The sequence below is a fragment of the Macaca mulatta genome, chromosome 11 (genome assembly GCF_049350105.2).
Source record: "Macaca mulatta isolate MMU2019108-1 chromosome 11, T2T-MMU8v2.0, whole genome shotgun sequence".
NCBI lineage: Eukaryota > Metazoa > Chordata > Mammalia > Primates > Cercopithecidae > Macaca > Macaca mulatta.
In genome coordinates this window covers 54444964-54460853 of record NC_133416.1, presented here as the reverse complement: position 1 = coordinate 54460853, position 15890 = coordinate 54444964, and the positions used below count along the sequence as shown (strand labels likewise).

Below are 15890 nucleotides of genomic sequence, written 5' to 3'. Positions count from 1 at the left end.
TTTTTGGCAGAACAATTTATTTTCTCTTGGATATATACCTAGTAATAGGATTGCTGGGTCATGTGATAGTTCTGTCTTTAGTACTTTGAGAAATCTCCAAACAGGGGCTGAACTAATTTACATTCCCACCAACACTGTATAAGCATTCCCTTTTTTCTGCAATCTTGATGACATTTGATATTTTTACTTTTATTAATAGTTTTTTACTAATAGCATTTTACTTTTATTACTAACTTTTTACTAATAGCATCTCATAGGTATGAGAATGGTAACTCATCGTGGTTTTGATTTTGAGTTTCTCTGATGATTAGTGATGTGAACCATTTTTTCATATATTTCTTGGCCTCTTGTATATCTTCTTTGGAGAAGTGTCTGTTCATGTCTTTTTTAATGAGGTTGTTTTTTGCTTGTTCAATGGTTTAAGTTCCTTATAGTTTCTCTATGTTAGATTAGACCTTTGTTTGGATGTGTAGTTTGCGAATATTTTCTCCCATTCTGTATGTTGTCTGTTTACTGTGTTGACAGTTTCTTTTGCTATGCAGAGAAGCTCTTTAGTTTGATTAGGTCTCACTTGTCAACTTTTTGTTGTTGTTGTTGCAATTGCTTTGGAGGATTTAGTCATAAATTCTTTCCAAAGGCCAATGTCCAGAATAGTGTTTCCTAGGTTTTCTTCTAGAATTCTTATAGTTTGAGGTCTTACATTTAATCTTTAATCAATCTTCAGTTAATCTTTGTATGTGGTGAAAGGTAGGGGTCCAGTTTCATTCTTCTGCACATGGCAGGCCAGCTATCCCAGCACCATTTATTGCATAGAGAGTCTTTCCCCATTGCTCATTTTTGTTAACCTTGTTGAAGATCAGATGGCTTTAGGTTTGTGGCTTTATTTCAGAGTTCTCTCTTCTGTTCCATTGGTCTAAATGTCTGTTTTTGTACCGGTATCATGCTGTTTTGGTTACTGTAGGCTTATCGTACAGTTTTAAGTTGGATAATGTCATGCCTCTGGCTTTGTTCTTTTTGCTTAGGATTCCCTTGGCTATTTGGGCTAATTTTTGGTTCCATATAAATTTTAGAATAGTTTTTGTCTAATTCTGTGAAAGATGACATGGTGGTTTGAAAGGAATAGCACTGAATCTGTAGATTGCTTTGGGCAGTATGGTCATTTTAATAATACTGATTCTTCCAATTCATGAGCATGCAATGTTTTTCTTTTTTCTTTTTTTTTTTAAATTTTTTGAGACGGAGTGTCGCTCTGTCACCCAGGCTGGAGTGCAGTGGCGCGATCCTGGCTCACTGCAACCTCCACCTCCTGCGTTCACACCATTCTCCTGCCTTAGCCTCCCGAGCAGCTGGGACCACAGACTCCCACCACCACGCCCAGCTAGTCTTTTTTTTTTTTTTTTTTTTTGTATTTTTAGTAGTAACGGGGTTTCACTGTGTTAACCAGGAGGGTCTCGATCTCCTGAACTCATTATCCTCCCACCTCAGCCTCCCAAAGTGCTGGGATTACAGGCGTGAGCCACCGCGCCTGGCTATGCAATGTTTTTCTATTTGTTTGTGTCATCTATGATTTCTTTCAGCAGCGTTTTGTACTTTGCCTTGTAGAGATCTTTCATCTCTTTGGTTAGATGTATTCCTAGGTTTTTTAGGGTTTCTTTGACTATTGTAAATGGCATTGCATTTTTTATTAGGCTCTCAACTTGAACGTTATTGATATATAGAAATACTACTGATTTTTGTACATTTATTTTGTATTCTGAAACTTTAGTGAAGTTGTTTATCAGTTCTAAGAGGCTTTTAGTGAAGTCTTTAGGGTTTTCTAGGTGTAGAATTATATTGTTAGTGAAGAGAGATAGTTTGGCTTCCTTTCCCATTTGGATGCCTTTTATTTCCTTCTCTTGCTTGCTCTGACTAGGACCTCCAGTACTATGTTGAAGAGGAGTGGTGAGAGTGGACATCCTTATTCTCAAGGGGAATGCTTCCAGCTTTTGGCTGTTCAGTATGATACTTGCTTTCGGTTTGTCATAGATGGCTCTTATTATTTTGAGGTATGTTCCTTCTATGCCTTATTTGTTGATTTTTTTTTATCATGAAAGGATGTTGAATTTTACCAAAAGACTTTTCTGCATCTATTGAGATGATCATATGGTTTTGTTTCTAAATCTGTTTATGTGATAAATCACATTCATTGACTTGTGTATGTTGAACCAAACTTGCATGCTAGTAATAAAATCTACTTGATTGTGGTAAATTAACTTTTTGACGTGCTGTTAGGTTCAGTTTGCTAGTATTTTGTTGAGGATTTTTGTGTCTCTGCTCATCAGGGGTATTGGCTTGTAGTTTTGTTTTTGTGTGTGCCTTTGCCAGATTTTAGTATCAGGGTGATGCTGGCTTTGTAGAATGAGATAGGGAGGAGTCTCTCCTCCTTGACTTTTTCTAATTAGAATTGGTATCAGCTCTTCTTTGTAAGTCTAGTAGAATTCAACTCTGAATCCATTTGGTCTGGGGCTCTTTTTGGTTCATAGATTTTTTTTATGACTAATTCAGTTATGGAACTCAATCTTGTTTTGTTCAGAGTTTTAATTTTCTCCCCATCCAATCTTGGGAGATTGTGTGTTTCCAGGAATTTTTCCATTCCCTCTAGATTTTCTACTTTGTATACATAGAGGTGTTAATAATAGTCTCTGAGGATCTTATGTATTTCTGTGGGATCGGTTGTTATGTCACCTTTGTCTTTTGTTCTAGTGTTTATTTGGATCTTCTCTTTATCTTTGTTAATCTGACTAGCAGTATATCAATCTTGTTTATGCTGTGAAAGAGCTACCTTTTGGTTTTGTTGATTCTTTGTGTGGATTTTTGGGTCTCAATTTTGTTCAGTTCTGTTCTGCGTCCCTCTCTTTCTCCCTTCTTTACTTTTCCTCCTTGCCTTCCCCCATCTTTCTTTCTTCCCTTCCTTTCCCTCCCTCCCTTCTTTCTTTCTTTCTTTCTTTCTTTCTTTCTTTCTTTCTTTCTTTCTTTCTTTCTTTCTTTCTTTCTTTCTTTCTTTCTTTCTCTCTCTCTCTCTCTCTCTCTTTCTTTCTTTCTTTCTTTCTTTCTTTCTTTCTTTCTTTCTTTCTCTTTCTTTCTTCCCTTCCTTTCCCTCCCTTCTCTTTCTCTCTTCTTTCTTCTTTCTTTCTTCCTTTCTTTCCCTTTCTCTCTTTCTTTCTTTTTTTGTTTCTTTGTTTTTCTTTCTTTCTCTCTCTTTTCTTTCTTTCTTTCTCTCTTTCCTTTCTTTCTTTTCTTTCTTCCTTTTTCTTTCTCTCTTCCTTCCTGCCTGCCTGCCTGCCTTCCTTTCTCTCTCTCTCTTTCCCTCCCTCCTTCCTTCCTTCCTTCCTTCCTTCCTTCCTTCCTTCCTTCCTTTCTTTCTTTCTTTCTTTCTTTCTTTCTTTCTTTCTTTCTTTCTTTCTTTCTTTCTTTCTTTCTTTCTTCCCTTCCTTTCCCTCCCTTCTCTTTCTCTCTTCTGTCTTTCTTCTTTCTTTCTTTCCCTTTCTCTCTTTCTCTTTCTTTGTTTCTTTCTGTTTTTCTGTCTTTCTTTCTCTCTCTTTTCTGTTTCTCTTTCCTTTTTTTCTTTCTTTTTCTTTCTCTCTTCTTTCCTTCCTTCCTGCCTGCCTGCCTTCCTTCCTTTCTCTCTCTCTCTTTCCCTCCCTCCCTCCCTTCCTCCTTCCTTCCTTCCTTCCTTTCTTTCTTTCTTTTTCTTTCTTTCTTTCTCTTTCTTTCCTTCTTTCTCTCTCTCTCTCTCTTTCTTTCTTTCTTTCTTTCTTTCTTTCTTTCTTTCTTTCTTTCTTTCTTTCTTTCTTCTCTCTTCTTTTCTCTTTCTTTTTTCTTTCAATTGAGATATGGTCTTGCTCTGTTATCCAGGCTGGAGTGGAGTAGCATGATCATACCTCTCTGCAACCTTGAACTCCTGGGCTCAAGCAATCCTCTCACCTCAGCCTTGCGAGTAGCTGGGACTATAGGCACACACCATCATACCTGGCTAATATTTATATTTATTTTTATTTTGGTACAGATGGGGTTTTGCAGTGTTGCCCTGTGGGGTCTTACCACCTCACCCAGGCTGGTCTCAAACCCCTGGACTTAATCATTTTTCCACTTTGGCCTCCCAAACTGCTGGGATTACAGGCATGAGCCAACATGCCTAGTCCTAGTTATTTATTTTCTTGTGCTAAGCTTTAGAGTTGGTTTTTCTTGTCTTTCTAGTTCCTCTAAGCGTGATGCCAGATTGTTAATTTGAGACCTCTCTACCTTTTGAGGTAGGCATTTAACTTTCTTGTTAACACTACTTTTGTTGCATCCCAGAGATTTTGGTATGTTGTGCCTCTGTTTTCATTTATTTCAAAGAATTATTTTTTATTTCTGCCTTAAATTCATTGTTTACCCAGAAGTCAATCCAGTGCAAATTGTTTAATCTCCATGTAATTGTGTGGTTTTGAAAGATCATCTTGGTATTGATTTCTGTTTTATTCTAGTGTGGTCCAAGAGTATGATTGGTATTATTTTGAATTTTTTGAATTTACTAAGACTTGGTTAGCCGGGTGCAGTGGCTCATGCCTGTAACCCCAGCACTTTGGGAGGCCGAGGCAGGTGGATCACCTGAGGTAGGGAGTTCAAGACCAGCCTGGCCAACATGGTGAAACCCTGTTTCTACTAAAATACAAAAATTAGCCGGGCGTGGTGGTGCATGCTGGTAATCCTAGCTTCTTGGGAGGCTGAAGCAGGAGAATCACTTGAACCCAGGGGCGGAGGTTGTGGTGAGCTGAGATTGTGCCATTGCACTGCAGCCTGGACAACAACAGTGAAACTCTGTCTCAAAAGAAAAAAGAAAAGAAAAAGAAACTGAAACACAGTCAATTGATCTCAAATCATTCTGTGTGTTTTGAAGATGCCATTCTGTTCTGAATCTGTAGTCAGCTCTTTCTCTTACTCTTCTGCTAGTGATTAAAGGGTATGTTGTTTTTATAAATAATTCTGTAAAATTTAATTAAATCCTTATATTTCATTTAAAAAGTTCAGAGTGTGTTTTGTGGTAGGCTTCCCAAATACAAATATGTCTAAGTCCTAATCCCTGGAACCTATGACTGTTGCCTTATATGGCAAATGGGTCTTTATTAAAGACCTCGAGATGGGAAGGTTATCTTGGATTATCCAGATGGACCCAATGTCATCACCAGGTCCTTCTAAGAGTTTTGATGAATCCTTAGAGAGTGTGTTGTTCTGATTCATGATCTTCCAGCATTAGTGCCCATCAACCTGGTGGCACTCAGCAAGTCCTTTACTTCCTATTAAAGCAGCAGTGGTGTGATTACTACCAACAATATTACTAGTTGCCATTATGATGACAATGCTAGAACCCATCAGCTGCTGTGTTAAGGGCTTTATATACAACATTATTTCAAATTCTGACAACAGTCTTGTGACTAGGTATCGTCCCTCCTGTTTAATAGAACACAATGATGGAGCCCAAAGAGATTAAACAGTGGGCCCACATTTCCCAGTACAGACCAATAGAGCTGATTTGAAGTCTTGGCGGGTGGTTGATCAAGAAAGGAAGCCACCATATCCTATATGACACTGGCCTTGTATGGAAGTGCCCAGTGGTGCTGCGAAAGCCTTCCTCCTCTCCCAGTTTTCTTCTGGACTTGCGCTTTCATCGCTTAAAACTCTATTTTTTTATATTGCTAAATTCTCTTCATTCTGACAGAGGTAGCATATTTAGCTATGATCAATCTGTTTTCATTAAATCTTTAGTGATTTAGAGGAAAGCAAAAAACCACTTGAAGCAGACATCAGGGACCTGGGCATCTAAACAGGCTCTATTTCTTCCTAGCTTTGTCCTCTGAGGCCACATGGTTTCCCCTTCTCCCATTTTGGTTTCCTCATCGGGAAGCAGGAATAAATGTTTTCTTTGTAGGGTAGTTATGAAGTACCATTGATACAATGGACCTAAAAGTTCTTTGTAAAAAGTAAATTCTCAGGCCGGGCGCGGTGGCTCAAGCCTGTAATCCCAGCACTTTGGGAGGCCGAGACGGGCGGATCACGAGGTCAGGAGATCGAGACCATCCTGGCTAACACAGTGAAACCCCGGCTAACACAGTGAAACCCCGTCCCTACTAAAAAAAATACAAAAAAACTAGCCGGGCGTGGTGGCGGGCGCCTGTAGTCCCAGCTACTCGAGAGGCTGAGGCAGGAGAATGATGTGAACCTGGGAGGCGGAGCTTGCAGTGAGCTGAGATCCGGCCACTGCACTCCAGCCTGGGCGACAGAGCGAGACTCCGTCTCAAAAAAAAAAAAAAAAAAAGTAAATTCTCATAAAAAGACAAAATATTCTTTGTTCTTGGGTTAAAAGATTATTTTTATTTTGTTATGACCAAGTCAATACTAGTATGCATCATTATTATCCTCATACATGAAAATAAGAAAAAAGTCCACAGTCTCTTCATGCAGAAATAGCAGTTAACACTTTAGTGTAGATCCTCCCAGAACTTTTATTAAAATGAAAAATACTCAGCCAGGTGCGTTGACTCACGCCTGTGATCCCAGCACTTTGGGAGGCCGAGGAGGGTGAATCACGAGCTCAGGAGATCCAGACCATCCTGGCTAACATGGTGAAACCCCGTCTCCACCAAAAATACAAAAAAAAAAAAAAGTAGCGGGGTGTGGTGGCGGGCACCTGCAGTCCCAGCTACTCTGGAGGCTGAGGCAGGAGAATGGCGTGAACCCGGGAGGTGGAGCTTGCAGTGAGCCAAGATCGCACCACTGCACTCCAGCCTGGGTGACAGAGCAAGACTCCCTCTCAAAAAAAAAAAAAAAAAAAAAAAAAAAAGAAAAGAAAAGAAAAAGAAAGATACTCTTGATATTGAAATTATAATTTTGTAAAAACCAGTTGTTATTGATGCTGTGCGGTTCTGTGCTGACAAGATGGAGAAAGGAAAGAGACTGAGGGCCGTAGGTTGACCAGGTGGGCGAGGGGGCTAAAGAGGAACAGGGGTACATTTACTCAGACGCCACCAGACTGGTAGCTAATTGGGTAATCAGTTAAAACAGCTAGTCAGTTAGAGCAAAGAAACACTGAAAATGGAAAACATTTTGAATATTTTACTAAAGTAAAACATATAAATATTCTTTCATTTGACAGTATTTTGAAGGGACAAGGCCTCTTTTAAGATATGTGACATCTAATAGGAGTCTTGTGTGGTTATTTAAAAAGTCGGTGGTTTTCAGTCCCAACAGCTTTAAAGTAGAGCCGGAACTGAAGGACAATTGGGGAACAATCTGAGTTCAGAATTATTCTAGATTTAATAAAATTTGCAATTATTGTACACTTGCGCCTCACCTGCATGGAACTCCAAGATTGTTTTGTATTTACTTTGTTTTCTAAGCAGCTTGCCTTTACTGTTTATGGAAAGCATTCAGTTTGGATTTTGGACAGCAGCAGTTCTTTCCCTCACTCCGATTTCATTGCTTTACATAGTTACAAAAACAAGTGCAACTGGCAAAACCAGCTTGTGGACAAACATATCGGCCTCTTGGTAAAGCTAAACTGTGGAAGCAGAAGTGCCCCAGGGACCTTAAAGCCTGACTTCTGAGGAAGCAGTCACTTTGCTTTAGGCAGAGCATGTAACTGAGAGGAAGGCAAGCATGGGAAAAGCCAGTTTTGAGGATTTCTCCTACATTGCAAAAACAATTGTGTCCATCAGGACCCTTTTGCTGCAAGTAACAGAAATCCTCACAAAAGCTGGTTTTGTTTTTTTTTTTTAAAGGAGATTTATTCAGAGATAAAGCAGTCTTCATGGTTAGTCAGGCATGGTGCCTCATGCCTTTGTAATCCCTGTGCTTTGGGAGCAAGAGGAAGGTGCATCACTCGAGGCTAAGAGTTCTAGACCAAACTTGGCAACATAGCAAGATCCAGTCTCTACAAAAAAAATTTAAAAATTAGCCAGGTGTGTGGCATGAACCTATAGTCCTAGCTACTTGGGAAGCTGAGGAGGAAAGATGATTTGAGCCCAGAAGTGGGAGGCTGCAGTGAGCTATAATCTCACCACTGCACTCCCGTCCAGGTGACAGAGCAAGACCCTGTCTCTTTAAAAAAAAAAAAAAAAAGAAAGAAAAAAGAAAAAGAAAGAAAGAAAGGCTAGTTGAATCAGCAGTTTAGTAATGTCACTGGATCCCAGATTATTTCCATTGCTCCACTCTTCATCCACAGCATCAGCTTCCTCTTATGACTGGAGCCAACAGCTGGACGTCTCGTTTCCTTTTCCTCACTGGTAGGAGAGAGAACAGGTGTCCATCTGGAATTAAGTCCTTCCCTTCTGTCTGATCAGTTCAAGTTGGGTCTCATGCCTGCCCCTGGACAAATCAATCAGCAGCAGCAAAGGAATGGCATCTGGTGATTGTTTTAGAATATCAGCACCCACTTCTGGAGCTGGGGAAGAGTTGGGTTTCCCATTCCTGTGAATCTCATGAGTAGTGTGAACACCTGAACAAAACCAGATCCTGTGAAGGAAGAAGTGGTGAGGAAAGCATGCTGGGGGAGATGGCTACTTCACAATACTGCCTCATGCCAGATCTGTTCCTTCAGATGCCAGAATGGTACATTCTCGAGCCATCTTGGTCAACAAGATATCATCCACCTACTCTGCAAAGGGAAAAACTAGTCTTCCTTTAATTCAGGGTCACAAATATTGATGGGTTCTCCCAGTCCCTGGGTTATTCCCTGTCCTATCTTACGAGGAAGCATTTTATAGCTGCTCTCCCTTCAAAGCTCCAACACCTGCTCCCCCTCCCTCATAGTGTAGCTGATGTCTTCCTCTCAAACTTCACTAAGAAGCTTCAAGCTGCAGACTAGACCTTCCCCTCATCAACTGTACCCTGCAGCTGTCTCTGCCCACATGCTCTTTCCTAGGCCTCAGTGGGGGATCTGGCTGCTCTCTCAGGCCAACCTTACCATCCACTAGTTCCTGGACCCCAGTCCCTCTCACCTTCACAGGACCTTTTCAGGCTGGCTCTGCAACCAGCCCCTCTCTCTCTAACTCTAAAGGCATACAAAGGTGCCGGAATCTTGCATCTTAAAAACCAAGTGAACCAAAACCAAAAAAACTTTTCCCTGAGTTTTCTCCCTCCTGTTACAATCTTGTTTTTCCACACAACATGTCTTTAAAGTGCTGTTTAGAGGCACTGTCTCCACTTTCTCAGTTCTCATTCTCTCACTCACTGTCATTGAGCTTTTGAACTCATCATTCCCCAAAATGGTTCTAATCAATGTGATTAATGACTTCTTTCACCAAATCTGGTCACTTGTTGCTTATCTGACTCTATCCTTTAGCACTTTCTTCAACCTCTCACTTTCTTCTCTCAGCTTCTATAGCACACCCTCTCCTAGGTGGATTTCCTTCCCCAGTCAGTTGCTGTTCTTCCATCTCCTCTCTTTGAGGATGGCAAAGATTGATTTGGGACCTTATTCTTTTCCCCTTCTCTCCCCTCCATTTCTCTTTCTTTTCCTCCCTCCATCCTCTTTCAATATTCACGTGGCCCAGCTTATCTGTTCTACTCCCTGTTTAAAGTCATTCCTTGCTGATGATTGGCAGGTTTACAGTTCCAATCCTGATCTGTCCACTGAGCTTCAGGCTTGTAGAGGTAGCTGGCTGCCTCTTTATTAAACGTCTAATAGCATCTCTACCTCACATTCCCCAAACAGAACTTTGGGTTCCTTCCACCTCTGTCCCTCAAACTCATTTCTCCTCTAGTCTCTCTATCAACTTTGGAAATGACACCACCATCTACTACACTGTGGCTCCAGTCTCACACAGGAATCAGTCTTGATTCCTCTTGTCCCGTGCTGCTCCCTTCATATACTCCATCAGCGAGTCCTGTCATCTTCCCCAAGACAGCCTCAATTCATCCTCTTTTCTTTATCTCTAGCTCCAAGTTGCAATCGTCTCACAGAACTACTGTGAGAACTTGGTACAATTCCTATTCTGCACAGAGACCAGAGTAATCTCCAAATATTAAGTCAGATCATCTCACTCCCTTTTGTAAAAACCCTTTTGTGGCTTCCTGTTGTGGGCAGAACAAAATCAAGACAGCTTATCGTGGTCTTTTCTTACCAGGGCTGGTCATGACCCCTTCTGACCTCATTTGGTGAAATTGGGCCCTGGGCACACTGACCCTCTTCTTGTGAAAACGCAGACTCATGCCCACCCAGTGTCTTTCAAGTTTCTCTGCTCCTGATTTTCATAAGATTTTATCCTTCTTATTATTAAGGTCTCAGCCTAAAGGTTACCTCCTCAGAGGTCTTCCCTGACCACCCAGTCTAAATTAGCCACTTGTCCCCATCACTCCCTACGCTTAATTTTGTTCTACTTTTGTTCTATAACTTAACACTATTTTGATTATCTTCCCATCGATTTATGGACTGTAACCACCAGGGAGGCAGAATACTTTATCTTGTTTACTATTGTTAAATGAAATTTATGGGAGACCATTGTTTTGGACTGGGCTTCTGCACTAGGCCCAGCAGACCAGAATGGAGTCATTCATGTTAAATGTCACATAATCAAACTGAACTCTGAAATAGGCCAGCTTTCTAATAAAAAAATAGAGACAGAATGAGATTCACAGCAACTAATCAAAAGAGGACCAGCTTACCTTGAGAGGGTATGACCAGGAAGTCCCCTCTGTTTTAACACTATCAGGGTACTAACCTTGAAACAAACCATCTGCTTTTTGTTCCCTGTTTCTGTTTTCTTCAGCCCTTTTCTGCCTATAAAGCCAGCCTCCTCTGCTTAGCTCATCGGAAAATCCACTTTATTTTATAGGATGAGATGGTGCCTGATTCTAGAATTATGAATAAAAGCCAATTAGATCTTTACACTAAATTTGTTGTAATTTTGTTTTTTGACACTATGGTGGTCTCAGCACCTAGGATAGTAATAGAAGCAAATAGCAGTAATAATTTAATGAATAATTCTGTTTGCCTGACTTATATCCCACTTTCAAAAAGGAATAACCTCCTGGGAGTAGTCAGCAGAGGTCCCAGGACAAGTAGTCATGGGAGTTGCCTAATCTTCTTTCACTCACCAGTTAAATTGCTTAGCAAATATTAATTGTCAAGTTGTGGACTAAGTACTGGAGGAACCCAGATAAAGTAGTCACAGTTTCTGTCGTTTCAGGAACTCACAGACTAGTGGGTGGTGGCAGACTAAGAGGGTAGAAAGTTACGGTGTTGCCGTTTGATAAATACAATAGGAGAGGAAAGCACAGGCTCCTACTGCAGCTCACAGAAGGAGCACCTAACTCACACGAGGTCAAGGAAAGCTTCCTGGAAGAAGTGATAGTTCAAGCAAGTCTTAAAGGTAAGTAGGAGTCGCCGGGCGCGGTGGCTCAAGCCTGTAATCCCAGCACTTTGGGAGGCCGAGACGGGCGGATCACAAGGTCAGGAGATCGAGACCAGCCTGGCTAATACGGTGAAACCCCGTCTCTACTAAAAAATACAAAAAACTAGCCGGGTGAGGTGGCGGGCGCCTCTAGTCCCAGCTACTCGGGAGGCTGAGGCAGGAGAATGGCGTAGACCCGGGAGGCGGAGCTTGCAGTGAGCTGAGATGCGGCCACTGCACTCCAGCCTGGGCGACAGAGCGAGACTCCGTCTCAAAAGAAAAAAAAAAAAAAAAAAAGGTAAGTAGGAGTCAGTGGGTGCAGAAGGGGTGGGAAGCGGGAAGGAATGCTCTCGGGAAGGGAGGAACAGAGGCACAGAGGGTGGGCAGCTGCAGGGGAAGCGCAAGGTGGCCAGGAGGTGGCATGGAAACAATGTGGACAGCTCAGTAGAGACCATATCACGAACAAACCTTGTTACAGCAACAAAAATAAGAACAGTGTTTAACGTTTCTGAGGACTTACCATGTAACAGGCACTAAGTTAAGCATATCAACGTGTGTTTTCTCAGTGAATCCCTGCTACAACTCTGCCAAGTAGGCTCTATCACTATGCACATTTTATTGAAGGGGAATGTGAAGATATTACCGGAAAGGGGTCTCGGTCCAGAACCCAAGAGAGTTGTTGGATCTCGTGCAAGAAAGAATTCCAGGCGTGTCCATAGAGCAAAGTGAAAGCAAGTTTATTAGGAAAGTAAAGGAATAAAAGAATGGCTACTCCATAGGCAGAGCAGCCCTGAGGGATGCTGATTGCCCATTTTTATGGTTATTTCTTGATTATATGCTAAACAAGGGATGGATTATTCATGAGTTTTCCCGGAAAGAGGTGGGCAGTTCCAGGAATGGAGGGTTGCTCCCCTTTTTAGATGCTATAGGGTAACTTCCTGACATTGTCATGGCATTTGTAAACTGTCATGGTCCCGGTGGGAGTGTAGCAGTGAGGATGACCAGAGGTCACTCTCATTGTCATTCTTGGTTTGGGTGGGTTTTGTCTGGCTTCTTTACTGCAACCTGTTTTATCAGCAAGGTCTTTATGACCTTGTATATCTTGTGTGGACCTCCTATCTCTTCCTGTGGCTTAGAATGCCTTAACCTCCGGGTAATGCAGTACAGTAATTCTCAGCCTTATTTTACCCAGCCCTTATTCAAGATGGAGCCCTCTGGTTCAAACGCTTCTGGCAGAGCCACTTGACTGAGGACACATAGTAAGTGGTGGAATCAGCAGTGAAGCATATTACAAGTGCTTTGAAACTCAAGCCCTGAGTCTCTTGTGTGATTTCTTAATTTCACTCTCTGATCTTTAGTTTCCTCATTTGTAGAATGGGACTGGCAATAGTGCCCCTGCCACATGGAGTCTGTGGGATTCAATGAGAAGATTCCTGGCCAGCTGGGGCTCATGCCTATAATCCCAGCACTTTGGGAGGCCAAGGTGGGCGGATCACTTGAGGTCGGGAGTTTGAGACCTGCCTGGCCAACATGGTGAAACCTTGTCTCTACTAAAATACAAAAATTAGCCAGGCCTGGTGGTGCGCGCCTGTAATCCCAGCTACTCGGGAGGCTGAGGTAGGAGAATCACTTGAACCCGGGAGGCTAAGGTTGCAATGAGCCGAGATTGTGTCACTGCACTCCAACCTGGGCGACCAAGCAAGACTCTGCCTCAAAAAAAAAAAGAGAAAAGATGCATGTAAAACGGCTGAGTGCTGAATCCAACTTAGTCACTACTCAGTAAATGTCAGCTACTACTACTATTATTACTGAATTTCTTTTTGGAATGTTGATAGAGAACTATTACCAGTTAACCTGGGGAATTTTTCCTTGCTGTGGAAACAGGACTTGATTTTCTAAAGATTGTGCTCCCCTCTCATTATGATTGGTGACTTCGTTTACTCATTTGTATCATGTTCTGAATGTCCACAACTTTGGTCCTTACTTTTTTGTATGTGCAAATTTTTTGAGATATAGATTGAATGGTAGAAAGACAGAATTAACATTTGCATGAAAGGATTAATAGTTTAACATCTTGTTTTTAACCATAAAGCAATAAATTCATAAACTGTAAAACTTACAAATGGGTATGAAATATAAATGCCTACATCCTTACTTACAAATCCATATTTTATGTAATTATAGCTGAACATGATCATAGCTATTATTTCTTTTTTCTCAGAAATTTGTATGTATGTACATACATGTATATAAATATACGTATAAACGTGATTCTAGGAATTTTCACTTATAATGATAATGTATTCTACCTTTTTCTCCCTACTTAAAACAGTTTAGTTTGGATACTTTTCATATCAAGGCATAGAAATGCATTGATTCTTTGGAACAGCTACGTAATACCCCGTTTTACAGAGCCACTATAGTTTATTTAATCCTCTCTTGATGGGCATTTAAATTTCACTTTTGTTTTTTTACTATTACAAATAATAGTATCATGCTACTCCTATACAGTATATATTTGCCTCCTTGTGAAAGTGTTTCCTTGGGAAAAATTCCTGAAAGAAGAATTACTGAGTTTAAGATAATGTGCTTGTTAAATTTTAATAGTTATTGCCAAATTGCTTTCCAAAAAGGTTGTAGCAATTTACATTCCATTAATAATACATGAGTGGTCCGGCTTCCCACACTCCTGAGTAAGATCAACATTTTACAGTAGTCCTCCTTTATCCATGGGATTATACCATGCTACACAATTTAAAATATATAAGTTGTTTCTGGAATTTTCCATTTAATATTTTGTTTTCTGAAGTTTTAGTTACCCCTGGTCAGCTGCAGTCTGAAAATATGAAATGGAAAATTCCAGACTGTGGCTGACCAGGGGTAACTGAAACCTCAGAAAGTAAAACCATAGATTGGGGTTGGGTGGGGGGGTGCAAGCTACAGTATTTTTGCAAAATATACAAAGTGAAAAATAATATCTTGTTTTAACTTACATTTCCTTGATTTTTTTAGATAGCTAAAATTTTTATGTGTTTATTGGCTATTTGCTTTGTTTTTGTTGCAAACTTATTTTTCTATTGAATTGTTCAGTTTTCTGTTGCTGATTTTTTAATTGCTTTGTATATAAAAGAAATTACCCTCTTCCTGTTATATAAATTGTAGACTTTTTTTTTCTATCCTGTGGTTTATCTTTTGACTTTGTTTATGGTATTCTTGTCTTGAAAAAGTTTTAATTTTTATATAAGTAAATTTGTCAATCTTATCTTTTATGTCTGTCACTTTTCCTCAGTTAAAAATTATGAGAAAAAGACCAATGATTTTTCTAGTATTATTATGGTTTCATATTTTACATTCAAGTTATTGATCCACATAGAATTTATCTGGGTGTAAGATACTTCCGCACTTTTGCCCCCAATGGCATGTTCATCACAACATTACTGAATTATTCATATTCTCCCACTAATTTTAAAATACCACTTTATTTATATTTTATTTTATTTATTTATTTTTTGAGACAAAGTCTCACTCTGTCACCTAGGCTGGAGTGCAGTGGCACAATCATGGCTCATGCAGACTTGGCCTTCAGGGCTCAAGTAATCTTTCCACTTCAGCCTCCCAACCAGCTGTGACTACGGGCATGCACCACCACACCCAGCTAATTTTTATATTTTTTGTAGAGACAGGGTTTTGCAATGTTGCTCAGGCTGGTCTCGAACTCTTGAGCTCAAGTGATACAGCCACCTCAGCCTCCCAAAGTGCTGAGATTACAGGCCTGAGCCACTGCACATGGCCTTATATTAATATTAATACTTTAAGTTCTTAAGTGTATTTGGGTCTGTTTCTGGGGTTTTTATCTCCACTAACAGCTTTCTTATTTCTCATAATTTCTCTACCTATAAAATATCTTAATAGTGGATAAAACTAGTTCTTCCTCATTATTTCATTTACAGTTGTATCGGCTATTCTCACTCCTCTATTATTCCACTGGAGCTTTATTACATTTTGTCAGTCTCCAAAAAAATCCTGTTGGTATTTTGATTGGAATGACAATTGCTTCAGGGAAAATAAACTATGTTGTTTCATTCACTCCTATCTTCTGGTTCCTGAATTAATCAGGATAGGATGGACTGTTGCAAGAATAATTAAATTTTCAAATGCCAGGCTATTATTTCAACAAAATTTTGTTTCTCACTCATGTAAATTCCTGTGCAGTTGGGCCACTCTCCAGGGCAGGGGTCCTCACTGTAGGGGCCCCACTGTCCAGGCTGTTTTGATCTCACAGCTCTGCTCTCTCAACATGCTGAGGACGATGGAAGAGATAACTTCCAGTGCTGTCTAGTTAGGTGAAGTGGTAAAACCAATCCTGGTCAATGGACTTTGAGTAGCAGTGATATGTCTCACTTCAGGATCAAAGCTTAGAAAAGCAGGTGTGAATTTTCCCTGTGATCTTTTCCTTTGGTTGGTCAATTTCGAAGGTCATGA

General features: G+C 40.4%; 1 protein-coding gene across 1 annotated transcript in view; it reads left to right on the top strand.

Moving 5' to 3' along the window:
• Positions 1-10864: 10864 nt before the first annotated feature.
• LOC144332697 (embryonic stem cell-related gene protein-like) overlaps positions 10865-15890 on the top strand; it is a 65855-nt gene continuing 60829 nt past the window's right edge. Inside the window, exon 1 of the mRNA XM_077953193.1 lies at positions 10865-11387. The gene's annotated coding sequence lies outside the window, so the exon portion shown is untranslated. The remainder of the gene's footprint in view (positions 11388-15890) is intronic.